Here is a 15,084-nt window from a genome sequence, read left to right as displayed (position 1 = left end):
ATCTTCGCTCCTTCAAAAAAAAAAAATCTATTTCTTCACCTTCTCTGGCCTGGCCACTTTCCCGGGGCCATTCTCCTCAAGTTCCAATTCTATTCGCCAAACTTCTCTTCGTAGTTTATTTTATTTTCATTTCCTTTCTTACATCCTCATTTTTTTTTCCACTTTGGTCCATTCTGGTACTTTTATATTATATAGCGCTACCAATAATCAATCTTTGCCACAATCACTTTATTACTGTGTGTCCCTCGTTCTAATTTTTGATCCCGTTTATTTTCTGCAAAAATATAAAGAAAATCCTTTAAATCATCATCTCATCCCATATCAGGTTTCTCAGAATAATTGAAATTGATGTTCACATCCCTGGTCAGGGTAATAATCTTTTAATTTTCACATCATAAGCTCCCTATCTTGGGCGATTGCCACTTTTTCGTATATATTTCCCACCCATCTTCCTACATTACCTAAACCCACTTCTCCCACTTTCTCAGACACTTCTAAAGGAGCGTGGGAGATATGCACCATTGATTTTTAACCACTTGGATGGCTCCAAGAGGTCAAGTAACCACCTGACAGGTGTTTTCTTCATAATTGTTCCCACTGCTTTTGAATCAAAGGTAGTCAACCTTTCTTCTTGTTTTCTTATAACTTACCGCCCACTTTTATAACTTTATTAAAAGAAAAAAAAAAAATCTTTTTTAGTTCCGTACTAACTTAATTTAACCACACCGGAACTCTTAACTTTTTGACCTACGTAGGCAATCTTCTCTTTTCACTTAATGAATTGTCGTCACAACTTGAGTGGCGAGTGAGATTCACTAACAATAATTGATAATGAGGGAAGGGATTAGCTATGCGGTTAGCTGGACTCCCACGCGGAGGTACTGGGTTCGAATACAGCGGATGACCCTTAGATTTTCTTTTCCTAGGAGCTTCTTACAGTTCACTTTCCGGAGGCCTGCAGTGCACTGGAAAAAGCTCCGGACGCCAATAACCTTAGATGTTGACGCGCCTCAAATCAAAATAAAAAATAATTGATTATGCTATCTTTTAAATTATCACCGTAAATATACCAAATCCAATACCAGAAAGTAAATTTGGGCTACTCCTAACCAAGTTTTAGTTTGTATTAATTGAAAGATGTGGTTTAAGAGTAAGTTATAAGTAAGCATCAGTAGAAGTATGATTGGCATAATGAGATCAATTTTATTGAGATAAAGGGAAAAAGTAATTGCAAAAATAAACCCAATTATGGTAATTAATTGGCTAAAACGACATTATCTAAAGCCTTAAATAGACCATTGATTTCTCTTTGGTAAATTTATTACAGAATTCTTCGAATTGTACGAGAACTAGAGAGAAAATTAACTGTAGATGGAGAGGATTGTGCTGATGTTTAGAGAAGAGTGGAAATAAGATTGGTTTGGTACACATGAGACAAGATAGTAAGGAAAACGAAATGAATTATGGAATCAGATAGAACAAAAAAAAAAAAAAAAACAATGAAGATCAAGTAAACATGGATGATGGGCTTAGCCAATTAAGAGTTTAGTGGGCGGCGGAAGGAAGGAAATATACAGGAAAAGAGGTGGGAAAAATCTGGTGGAAAATTCGATTAACAAACCTAATTACCTTCTCGAAGGTCCAGTTGTTGAAGCAAGTCATCAAAGGATTCACTTTCATTTACTTGGAAATGTCGCAACTTTCTTTTCTTCCCCCCCCCTCCAGAATTTGTCAGTCTGTCTTCGCAGTATTTTCACTTGTTCTTCCTTCCTGTTCAGGGACAAGAATTTGGCCATCCAAAATACAAATATATAAATTTACTATAGTTACATTTATATCCCCTGGTGTTCTAATTGCAGCTTATAATAGACTGCCGCATGACTGCAAACTATTAATATAGAGTATAGAGAAGGCCTCCCACTCAGCTAATTGAATCTAGCCGTTATCTATGTGGCGCTGTCTATTCCAGGATATCTATTTATACCATTTTGTACGCTTAAAGTTTTCCTAATACATTTCTACTTTCTCTTACTGTAAGTGAAATTTTCACGATCGTATATAAATTTTCAAAATTAATTTTTCACCGGAAGCTATCCGTTTTGAGGGCCTCCCCCAAGTCCAAAAAAAAAAAAATTGGTTTGTGGAAGTGTGCGTCTAATTGTGAGAGTTTGAGGTCTGCTTAATTCTAAAACGATTGATAACGCAAGAACTTCTAATTTGATTGATTAATTTAGGTGCCAATATCCTTCAATTGCGCTTCAAGCGACAGTAATTTACTTCTACTGTTCACTGTTATCAGTGGAAAGGGATATTGAGGTCATGATGATGGTCACATTGGAGACTTAAAATGAAGCGTCTGTGATTCAGCGGAGGATTTTGGATTGGGATGACTTGGATGCGAAAAGGGGAAATGGGAAGGTTGAGCCCCGTAGTTCAGCTCCGTAAATTGGTCCTTGGTTTTGTTTGGGAGTGTTTCCGTATTAAACATTATAACAGTTTGCAGCCTCTCTTGGTCATGTTTGCAAATAATATGTTGAATATAAAAAAGGAAAAAAATCATAGGACCATTTTTCAAGTAGTCAAAAAAAGATGAACCATTCTGTTAAGGGACAATTCTGGTTGGTTGATTAGATTCCTTTGATTCACACAGATACCAGGAACTACTTTCAAGCGATCTGTAAAGATTAATATCCGGTGGAAAAAAACTCCATCTCGTAAATTTCCCAAGATCGTAATTATTTCCACTAGAAAGTCGATTGTGAAAAAGAAAATTTATGTGTGAAAAGTCAAAGCCTTTGTAATAGTTTTAACTCTAAAAAAAAAAAAATGCATGTATTAACCCAGATAACCGTGATCCCATCTCTTACTCTCTCCAGATAATCCTGATCCCTTCTCTCACTCTCTCCAGATAATCCTGATCCTTTCTCTTACAGACACTCATACACACACTCACAATTACTAACTGACTCTCTTTCTCCCAACAAATATGAGGAACTTAACGAACCTCATAAATTCTATTTTCTGTTTGCCTTATGTCTTTGCCTTACATGGAAGAAATTAAACCTTATCTGAAAGTATAATTTTGTATAACAAGGCTAGTTTTTAACCAAATTTATTATTATTTTAATTATGATTAGAGATACATATTTGCATGTGTGGAAAGGAGTTTTAATTTAACTTCTTTAATTTATTTATTATTAATTAATTTAATTTATTTATTAATTAAGTTAATTAAAGTTCTTTTAAATTACAAATACAGAAGTGATTTAACTAATTTAAAAGAAATAAGTATATTATTTATTAACTGAATTTCCTATGTGGCCCTCAAGAGCATTTGGGTTGGCCGACTCCTGGATTTAGAGAGTATTTCAACGTAACACACATAGGTGGCTTTTGTTCGTGATTAATATCTCCTTGTCCGTCCACGACACCTAATTGGTAGTTGGATGTAAAGCCTGCCTGAAAAAATAGGCAACTACTTGACTTACTTTACCTAATTTCTCCTTAATGGATGAAATCAGATTTGTTATATTAATTGGTACTTCTATTAAAGTAAATACTAATTTATTAGCTAGACCTTAAGCCTTAAGCCCTGCCTTTAAAATAAAGAAATAGGCGATTACTTTAATGTACTTACATTAGTTTAAAGAAGATCAATTTTATGATCATTTCTAGATCAAAATAATCTATTGAGACTTTAATTCGATTGGAGTTCTTTTTTTGCTTTGTCAGGACTCCAAAGGCTTCAGAGTAATAAGGAACATTATCAGAGCTTCTAGTGAATGAATTGGAGGGAGGGAAAGAAGTCTATTATGTTCTGGGACTTAATATCCCTTAAGGGAAACAAGAGAAATAACGTTTTTAAAATGATTAAATTGATCTCCCTAATCTAGAAGAATAAAACAAATTAAATTCTTACCTGTTTAGGTAATATTTTATCTGTAACATGTAGACATCCAATAGAATTCAATAAATCAAGATAATGATAGTAAAATCTCAAATTTAATAATTTTAAGTTCGATCTCAAAAAATTTCTTTCTACTTCCGGCGCTTTGAATTCATATTTAATCCTGGAATACCTTTAATCAAATTTCCGGAAATTGATGTGCATCCAGTAAAAGTTGTAGTTTCGAGTGTTACAGAATCCGAAGTTTTTTTTAAATGATCTCTTTGGAGTCGTTTGTCAGGAAGGAATCTCAAAATACGGAAAATTCTCTTTGGTAAAGAGGCATTTCCGGTGAAGTGATTTTTTTCTTTCTTTTTTTTTGAGAAGGAAGTAAAAGAACGGAGCTATTTATATACAAAAAGTAAAAAAAAAATAAATTGACGAAAAATGGCAAAGTAACGTTTTATAACTTAAACGGACAAAAATGTCTAGGGTGGGTAGAAAAAAGGGTTTAAGTTCTACGGCCCTTCCATATTCTACCTGTCATAAACAGTGTAACAACAACACCAAATGCACCAACCAGACGACCTTTAGGCAGATCGTTCACACTTCAGACCAGATTGGGTCGATCATGGCCAGGTTATCCCAGGCTCGGAAGAGTGGTTACGGTCGTGTTAAAAGATTGGCTGAATAGTTCCTGACTCTTTGTACCGTTTTTCAACTTGTCAAATTTTTTTTATTTTTTTTTTTCCGCTCGCAGTGTTTTAAAGGAAAATGTGTTTTTCTTTATTTTTTTATTATTATTTTTTATTTTTTTGTTTTTTGCGACATGTTCAGATGTAGAACTGTCCAAGTAAAACAAAAAATTTTTAATTATGCTAATTAATCTGTAACACGAGATGGCTCCCGGCAACTGCTTTTATAATGCCAGAATTCGCTGAAGGGATTGAGATAACCTTCAACCTTACATTAATAAAAATTATAGAGGGGAATTGACCAATTAAATTTTTTTATTATTATTATTAATAAAAATAAAGAATAAGTAATGCCCATTTTTTGAGGTGGTATTTACGTCCAACTACCAAATTAGCGGAGGCGACTAGCAAACATACTTTGGAGTAAATTTCTCATATTAACCATTAAATAAAATCCAAGGTCTAGACCAGGGAATAGAACCCACTAAACCAACAATACATCTCAGCTTTGCGGGTCTAGCCTATAACCGCCTGACATACTTTACTGCAAATTTCTCATATTTACCATTAAATAAAATACAAGACCCAGAGACCGGGAATCGAACCCACTAAACCAACAATACATCTTAGCTTTGCGGGTCTAGCCTATAACCGCCTAACATACTTTACTATAAAGTTCTCATATTTACCATTAAATAAAATCCAAGACCCAGAGACCGGGAATCGAACCCACTAAACCAACAATACATCTTAGCATTGCGGGTCTAATCTCTTAACCGCCTAACATACTTTACTATAAATTTCTCATATTTACCATTAAATAAAATCCAAGGTCTAGACTAGGGGATCGAACCCACTAAACCAACAATACATCTTAGCTTTGCGGGTCTAGCCTATAACCACCTAACATACTTTACTATAAAGTTCTCATATTTACCATTAAATAAAATCCAAGACCCAGAGACCGGGAATCGAACCCACTAAACCAACAATACACCTTAGCTTTGCGGGTCTAGCCTATAACCGCCTGGCATACTTTACTGCAAATTTCTCATATTTACCATTAAATAAAATCCAAGACCCAGAGACCGGGGGAATCGAACCCACTAAACCAACAATACATCTTAGCTTTGCGGGTCTAGCCTATAACCGCCTGGCATACTTTACTGCAAATTTCTCATATTAACCATTAAATAAAATCCAAGACCCAGAGACCGGGAATCGAACCCACTAAACCAACAATACATCTTAGCTTTGCGGGTCTAGTCTATAACCACCTAACATACTTTACTATAAAGTTCTCATATTTACCATTAAATAAAATCCAAGACCCAGAGACCGGGAATCGAACCCACTAAACCAACAATACATCTTAGCTTTGCGGGTCTAGCCTATAACCGCCTGGCATACTTTACTGCAAATTTCTCATATTAACCATTAAATAAAATCCAAGACCCAGAGACCGGGAATCGAACCCACTAAACCAACAATACATCTTAGCTTTGCGGGTCTAGTATCGTAGCCGCTAGGCTTCTTTTTTTTTATTATTAATAAATGAATTATTTAAATTAAAAAAATTAAGAAAAATTAGTCATGCAATTTGACTTTTACTCGTTCTTAGGCATAGAACAATCTTTAGAGAGAATAAGGCGCAAAGGATAGTTAAACTCAGCGGCGTCCATCTAAGTACTTGTCTATCTCATACTAAGATTGATAGGTAAGGTTTTATTTCAGATATATTTATTTCTATTGATTTCCCTATTAATTGCTTATTAACAATTATTATTTCCTCTTACTCTAGTAAGTTTCAGCGGGGCACTGAACTTCCTTTATTCATTGCATACGTGTAGATCAATAACTTTTATATGAATAAAATTATATTATTTATATCTCTCCTTCTCTCTCACTCTGTATAATATATTATATAACATAGGTACAAAGTGTTGTTATACAGTAGTGACTGCGGTACTTTATCATATATAGTTCTGTACATGTACTATATGAGAATGGATGGTGGTAACACTGCTATTGTTTCCTCTAAAAATATAATAATCCCTAGTAATATTGCAATAGTATCAACAGGAGACTGTTTTGACTTTAATTAACAAGTTACTGGAAATTTCATCATTTCCGTTTTGGGAAAGCCTTCTCTTGTATGGTTGAATATTAGCTATTTCCGTTACTGTTAAGTTTCTATTCAACAATATGTAGCTTAGACCCGCTAAGCTGAGATGTATTGCGGGTCTAGTTTCTATTGCCATAACTGAATGGCTTCAGGTGTGCATTTACGCTGAATAATCGATTGTTTTTGTCGTTATTTGGAATTTTTTCTAGTATTTTTACATTTACTAATCATATCCGGATGTAAATTTTTTGCATATTATATTGCCGTATTAAAAAAAATCGTGTGGTATGTGATAGTAATGCTTCTAGAACTTTAAGTTTTGGAGCAGAAGTTGTCAACTATTCTACTGTTCAAGGACTTAGTCCTTGACCCGTGGGTCAGACACTGACCCGTGCAAGCTTTTTCACTGACCCACAATTGCTAGGCAACCATTTGTTTGTATAAGCGGGTTGATTTAGATTTTCTAATTGTGTGGATAATTTATATTCTACATTGACACAAAAGTAATTTAAATGCTATTTATAACCTTTAGTTTGATCATTACAGTTCTAAAAACGCAAATGACGACAAATGCTTTTGTAGTATTTGAAATAAAGCAAAAGTGTTTACAAAATATCAAATAAAATGTATAATTTTACTCATATTTTGTTTGTTAAAAAAAAATCGACAACCCAAAGCAAATAACCATATTTAGATTTTTCTTCAGATAAAACACACTTTTGTAAGGTTTTGTTCAGTTATGTTTGTAAAAAGAGACTTCCATAGCCACTTGTTTCGTCCCGTTTTACCCCGTTAAGCCAACTGAATTTTTGAAGATGTTTAGTTTTGAAAATATTCAGTTTAAACTTAACTCTTGTGCAAATGGGCATTAGTGACCCAAGAGCTAGTACTTAACAAAAAATGAACAAAATTTGACCCACGTCTCAAAAAGGTTCGCCATCCCTGACTTACGGTATCTCACTGGCCAGATCTTAACTAAATCTTGCAAATAAAAGTGCAATAAATTCTCTCTTGCCTACTTTTAGATCTTTTACGTTTTCTTTAATATTTAAATTTAGTAACTTTAGAAACCTCCTTTGAATTATTTTATATTTTAAAATCAACGTATTTCACTTTTATGATTTAGCAGCCAGAAACGTTGTACAACCAACTGTCACTGAACTTAGATATGACAGAATTCATGTTGTAAACAAACGGCCGCTTGTATTAAAACAAAAAAAGGTAAAAAAATATATTTAAAATGATAGGTTGAACTTTTTTTATATTTTTCCAGAGAAATCACGACTTTTCTCTTCCTAAAAATAAGTCCAAGCTCTATTATTCACTTTTTTTCAAACTCTGCATTTTTAAATATATTTATTTGTTACTCACATTATTCAAATTTTGTACTGCACTTAATTATAATGAAATGACAGTCTTGCAATCTGTCCACATCACTTCTCTGGATCTCCTAAAACGAATTTCCCCCACCCCCTGCAAGAGTTAGTATCAAATAAAGGTTTTAGACAAACATTGTAAAATTCGAACTCTATGTTCCACGAAAGTCGTTAAGAGCCTAAATTGAGAGAAAACCTCAAACGACTGTTATATTCCCTTAAAAGAATTTAAACATAATATCCTTTTTTTTAGTAGAGGGTTAAAGATTTAGCCCTTTACCAATTTAAACTGAATTTTGAATTTAATGTACATAGTGCTGGCAAATAAAAATTGTCGTGTAATTCAGCAACAAACAGGATAAGCTCGATAAGACAACAACTATAAAACCTCGTCCCTATAGTTTAATTGTAGCTGGCTCGAATGTAGTTACAAAAATTATTCAAATTAGTAATAATTGTTGTTCAAGGAAAACATTTTTTAATTAATACTCAAATTTCTTTGAGTAAACTAGGCCATAACTAATACGCTATAACTCTAGTCAAACTAAAACACTATAAATTACCTTTCGGGTTTCTGAAAGACAACCTGTAGACCAGTAGTATATTTTAGTACAGTTGTAGACCTAATTCAGTTCACCTATATTACGAAAAACTAGTAAATATAAATAATAAATTTATTTCTGCTTATAAAGTAATACAAATACTTGTCGCAGGGAGTTGGAATAATTCAATATATACGTTATAAAATATTATATTTTAACTGCATGAAAAAGAAAAGAAAATATAGAAACGAACTACAAGAAAAGATAAATAAATAAATGAAATAGAAATAACACTACAAATTCAACACTAATACATGTTGGTTTATATCTCTGATTGACTGTGAGACCAAAATTATATATATAATCCTTAATTAAACGAGAACCAATAAATTCAAATAGAGTACATTCTTATCTCCCTCTCTTGCGACAAAGACTGAATAATACAGCATAAGAGAAAGTAAAACTTAAAAAGAAAACATAAATAACTGAATTCTAGTGATTGCCGTACTTGTTGTGGCCCTCTTACTGTTACATATGTTAATGAAGTGCAATTAATTAATTTTTATCATCTTATTAAATTAATACAACTGTTACAAAATGAAAAAATGCTATTTATACGATGAGTATCAGTAATAATTAACAGATCAACAATATTCTCATGGATCACAAATTCTGAAAGGTATCTATCTCTAGGATCTGAAAATCTCGAACACTTAAAAAGAAAGTGAGTTAAATCATTATTGCCATTATTACAAAATTGACATACATTTTCAGGAAAAATATCAATTTTCTTTGAGCCTATTTTCAAAGAGAATCGTTTTTTATTCGACAATCTAAGTTGTGCGACTACTCTTAATTTTTCTATACTGCCAATTAATTCTAAATAAGATTCTGCAGATGGCTCCAGTGCACTTATTTTCCTGTAAAAGTTGTTGAAGGAAAATTTTACAGCAAAATCAACATCACAACTAAACATGTGATTTTTATAAGAGGCAATCAAGTCATTTTTATACTTTAATATATCTGTTACATTCGATATTGTGATTAATTGTTCATAACCGATTACACTTAAATGAGTCCGTAAAACAGATACCCAGTTAAATGGTAATGTAAAATTAGATTCTAATTCTAATAGCCTTGAGAAACACAGTTTCGGGAGTCGATCATCAGACATGCTTAGAATAGCAACCCACCAACCAATAGCTCTTTTAAAGATTCTAAACTTAGTATGAGTCCGGCCACACTCTAGTCTGATATAGGCACTTGGGACATTAGAGGGGACTCTCAAAATATACTTAAAGAACTTTAATTGTCCTCGCTCTAATATATCTCCGTACAGACAACCCCAAACTTCGCTACCATACAAAGCAACACTCTCAACCAAAGAATCAAACAACTGGCATTTACTATTCCAGGAATCAGACCTACTTGATTTTAAAATATTTCGAACAGATGATTGAGCTATATAAAATTTAGAGAGAAAATACTTTGAAGCCTGATAAAACTTTGCTGAAGTGGAGAATGGTACACCCAAATAAATGACCGAATTTACAACTTGTATTTTAGATTGGCCAAACAAAAAACTCCGTGTTTTCCTTACTCTGCCCCCTCTAAAAAAGGGTACCACATGAGGAAAAAAAAACTAGTAAATACTATGGGACCTATCAACTAGTTTTAACAGGGAATAGTGTGCTTTGTGGCAGAAACAACACCTATTTAGGCCAGCACTAAATATTACAACATGGGTTGTCCCTTTTTCGTTTCATTTATTGCGAAAAATGAAGGAATAATTAATAAACTATCATCTAGCTTGGACAGGAAATTGGTGTAAGAAGGCGGATTTTAAATCAAGCACGTTTCACATATATTTAACATCTAAGCATTTAATAATTGAATGATAAATTTTCTTTTACCGTTAGAATAAGTACAATACGTCTTAAATAGTCTCTATGCTTGTTTTCATATTAACACAGATCTTTTTTTTATTTTAAACAAACGCCAAAGTCTAGAGGTTGAAAATCTTTACTTAAGTTTGCTGCTTTTCACGATATAGATTTGATCTTACTTGCAGTACAATTTTTTTTTTTTTTTTGAGGAATTTCCAAGGATGGGCTGTACAATCTGGTTACACTCAGTCGAATCATAATCGAAGGAGAAGATCTGCTCTTGTTTAATAAGTTGACGGCATGACCTCCCTAACGGCTTTACAAACCTTTGGACTATTATCATATCTAAAGGCTACAAAAGTACCTTAGAAAAACTGAGAAGATTTAGGAACTGGCTCTGTTAGCCTGCTCAGAGGAGCAGTTACCCGGGGGGCACCACGTGGAGGTAGAGCTCAGAATTTTTGCCCCCCAAAATAATTACCATTCTTGCCTGTATAAAACCGCATTCCAGCCAGTTTTGACCCCCTATAAAGCAGGCTTATTAGCAAATGTCAATATTATTATTGGCATCCATCGCCTGCGAAGGAAACGAGGTGAAAACCAGTGGTTTTTGGAATACGGTTAGCCGCGAAAAAAAATTTGGCATGAATGGCGGAAAATAGATTATTCGCGTTTTGGGGGAAACAAAAGAAATAGAACAAGAAAAACCAACAATACAACCAACAACAACAACAACAAACAACTGAAAATCGAAAAACGAGAGGAATGAAACAACAAAACAACTGAAACAAAACCAACCAACAAAAACAAACTACAATATAAAAACCTGAAAATACATAGTAAAAATACATAATTTATATAAATACATAATATATAAATAAGAATAAATATTTAAAATAATCATGTAGAGAAAGAAAGCATGCTTAGTAACTTAAGAATTGACTAGAGTCATTTTGTCATGCACTAAATATGTATCATGCACTAATGAGTGGCTGGCTGGTTGATGTGTGTCTGAAAACCTTAATTCTAAACTTTAATTTTGAAATTACTTTAACTATCTAATATGTTGTTCCTTTCCTTCCTCTAGGAATCCCTAACATGCCCTAATAAATGGAATCATAATTATGGATAAACTCGAAGTATTTATCGTTGCCGGAAAAGTTAATTCGCAAAGAAGAGTAATTACTAAGTAAAATTTGGATAAGTCTAAAAAAATAAATTTTGATTAGGAGATTTTAGCGTGCCACTCGCTGTTGGCAAGCCTAGAGCGAGTGACACGCTACTAATCGCGCCCTAAACGTCATCGATATAACCACTATAATTCCCCAGCCTACCTGGTCTGCTGTAGGTTGGGATATGTAACAATATCTTGCAGTTACATATCCATCGATGTTGCTTCTTCTTCTTCTACACCGCATCGGAGTTCATTAATAATCTAGTAGGGAATACTTTTATGACGTCACACGCAGATGTTCACTATGTGGTATTTAGAGAATGAAATAGAATTAATAAATTCTTCAATAATTCTAGTTTTTTCCTACTTTAATTACAAGATTACTTTTAAGATTAAGTTTTAGAAAAAATATAAAAGTAATCCAAATTTTTAAGACGAAGTTAAACAGCAGATTCTTACAACCTTCTTTTAATATTTTGTTAAAACCTGCTGGAATTAATATATTTAATTAAATATTTTAGCAGTAGTTTAACCGTAATTTAAATTTAAGGGCCTAGAGATAATAATTCACTTGAATGCAGCTTTTTCTGCATTTATAGGTAATATTAAGGGGAATGATAGATTGTACATCTTATATCGATCTATTTTGAAAAACAAGAAGTAAAAACCACTAGAAAAAGTGGAAATAGTCTTCTAATTACTCTAGAATGCTGCTGTTTCTGCATTTGATAGTTAATATTTGGGGCAATGCTAGATTGTTCATGTTGGGTTGATCTATTTTGAAAAACAAGAAGTAAAAACCACTAGAAAAAGTGGAAATAGTCTTCTAATTACTCTAGAATGCTGCTTTTTCTGCATTTGGGCAATGCTAGATGGTACATGCTGGGTCGATCTATTTTGAAACGTAAGAAGTAAATACCATTAGAAAAAGTGAAAATAGTCTTCTAATTACTCTAGAATGCTGCTGTTTCTGCATTTGATAGTTAATATTAGGGGCAATGCTAGATTGTTCATGTTGGGTTGATCTATTTTGAAAAACAAGAAGTAAAAACCATTGGAAAAAGTGGAATTTTTGTTCCCTATTTACCACTAAAAGGCTGCTATTTATGTATTTGACTCCTTAACAAAAACTTACAGTTTAAAAAGTTAAGTAAAAGGGTTGATTAAACGCCAAAAGATACACACCAATTCAGCAAGTATCCAACATTCATTAATACTTGATTGATGTGATTTAAGTCATTTTACTGCATTAATTTTCATTAATATTTTTTAGAATTCATTAGATGTTTTTTGAAAATGCCGTTTTTGCTCATTTTTAGCAACTTCTTTCTTAAAATCTATCAGATCTAGGTTGTTGCAAAAAAAACAAATTACAGCTAATAAAGGAGGATCTGACCTATATTTTAAAGAAAATTTGGGAATTTTATCTTCTATAGAAAGAGAGAAAAAAATTGTCAAAGTTGGGTGTTTTTCAACGTTACGCTTTTTCGTGCAGTTTTTGGAAGATCAACCCTTATGCAACTGTCCTACCGGACAGTTTTAATACCCCCCCCCCCCAGAAAAACGATCATTACGTATTAGACTGATTGGGACTACGTACCAATTTTTTTTCCAGCTTCTAATTGGCCATACAATAAAACCAGAATTGAGGTCAAAGTGTATCATTACTTGTTCTTGCAAGTATTTAGTATGTTTGATGACCTTGCCCTAAAGCAGACACAACCACTTTCTGTCCTAAGTCTGGAGATAAATTATTGGCGCCACCAGTATAAATTGTCTCTTATTTTGTAAATTGGGTTGCACTGCTTCCCTGTAAACGGTATAAACTAATCGGTTTATGTTTTTTAATAAATATCTTTTCTCGAATTCATCTTTGGCTGTCCTATTTATCGCACAAGGCTTCTTTGCTGTATTTGCTGTTTATGACTTGAATTGTTATTTTGAATGTTTTTCACGATCTGTTAGAAAGATTTTTATTTGTATTGATGAATTAATGACCTGCAAAGCTTAGATGTATTGTTGGTTAGTGGAATCGATTCCCCTGGTCTAGCTCTTGGATTTTATTTAATGGTTAATATGAGAAATTTATAGTAAAGTAAGTTAGGCGGGTATAGGCTAGACCCGCAAAGCTTAGATGTATTGTTGGTTAGTGGAATCGATTCCCCTGGTCTAGCTCTTGGATTTTATTTAATGGTTAATATGAGAAATTTATAGTAAAGTAAGTTAGGCGGGTATAGGCTAGACCCGCAAAGCTTAGATGTATTGTTGGTTAGTGGAATCGATTCCCCTGGTCTAGCTCTTGGATTTTATTTAATGGTTAATATGAGAAATTTATAGTAAAGTAAGTTAGGCGGGTATAGGCTAGACCCGCAAAGCTTAGATGTATTGTTGGTTAGTGGAATCGATTCCCCTGGTCTAGCTCTTGGATTTTATTTAATGGTTAATATGAGAAATTTATAGTAAAGTAAGTTAGGCGGGTATAGGCTAGACCCGCAAAGCTTAGATGTATTGTTGGTTAGTGGAATCGATTCCCCTGGTCTAGCTCTTGGATTTTATTTAATGGTTAATATGAGAAATTTATAGTAAAGTAAGTTAGGCGGGTATAGGCTAGACCCGCAAAGCTTAGATGTATTGTTGGTTAGTGGAATCGATTCCCCTGGTCTAGCTCTTGGATTTTATTTAATGGTTAATATGAGAAATTTATAGTAAAGTAAGTTAGGCGGGTATAGGCTAGACCCGCAAAGCTTAGATGTATTGTTGGTTAGTGGAATCGATTCCCCTGGTCTAGCTCTTGGATTTTATTTAATGGTTAATATGAGAAATTTATAGTAAAGTAAGTTAGGCGGGTATAGGCTAGACCCGCAAAGCTTAGATGTATTGTTGGTTAGTGGAATCGATTCCCCTGGTCTAGCTCTTGGATTTTATTTAATGGTTAATATGAGAAATTTATAGTAAAGTAAGTTAGGCGGGTATAGGCTAGACCCGCAAAGCTTAGATGTATTGTTGGTTAGTGGAATCGATTCCCCTGGTCTAGCTCTTGGATTTTATTTAATGGTTAATATGAGAAATTTATAGTAAAGTATGTTAGGCGGGTATAGGCTAGACCCGCAAAGCTTAGATGTATTGTTGGTTAGTGGAATCGATTCCCCTGGTCTAGCTCTTGGATTTTATTTAATGGTTAATATGAGAAATTTATAGTAAAGTAAGTTAGGGGTTATAGGCTAGACCCGCAATGCTAAGATGTATTGTTGGTTAGTGGAATCGATTCCCCTGGTCTAGCTCTTGGATTTTATTTAATGGTTAATATGAGAAATTTATAGTAAAGTATGTCAGGCTGTTATAGGCTAGACCCGCAATGCTAAGATGTATTGTTGGTTAGTGGAATCGATTCCCCTGGTCT

The 15,084-nt window shown here is 33.5% G+C and overlaps 1 protein-coding gene across 3 annotated transcripts in view; it reads left to right on the top strand.

Moving 5' to 3' along the window:
- LOC141457701 (pyrokinin-1 receptor-like) overlaps positions 1 to 15,084 on the top strand; it is a 179,466-nt gene that overhangs the window by 123,561 nt on the left and 40,821 nt on the right. Inside the window, exon 1 of one of the 3 annotated variants that reach the window (XM_074134906.1) lies at positions 9,242 to 9,348. The exons of the other annotated variants lie outside the window; for them this stretch is intronic. The gene's annotated coding sequence lies outside the window, so the exon portion shown is untranslated. Of the gene's footprint in view, positions 1 to 9,241; positions 9,349 to 15,084 lie in introns of those variants that run through there. 3 annotated transcript variants of the gene reach the window in all.

This window comes from Rhodnius prolixus, unplaced genomic scaffold, assembly GCF_049639745.1.
Source record: "Rhodnius prolixus isolate KJV_2025 unplaced genomic scaffold, Rpr scaffold_5, whole genome shotgun sequence".
NCBI classification, from domain to species: domain Eukaryota; kingdom Metazoa; phylum Arthropoda; class Insecta; order Hemiptera; family Reduviidae; genus Rhodnius; species Rhodnius prolixus.
The sequence above is the reverse complement of the archived record's forward strand: the minus strand, read 5'-3'. Positions and strand labels throughout refer to the sequence as shown.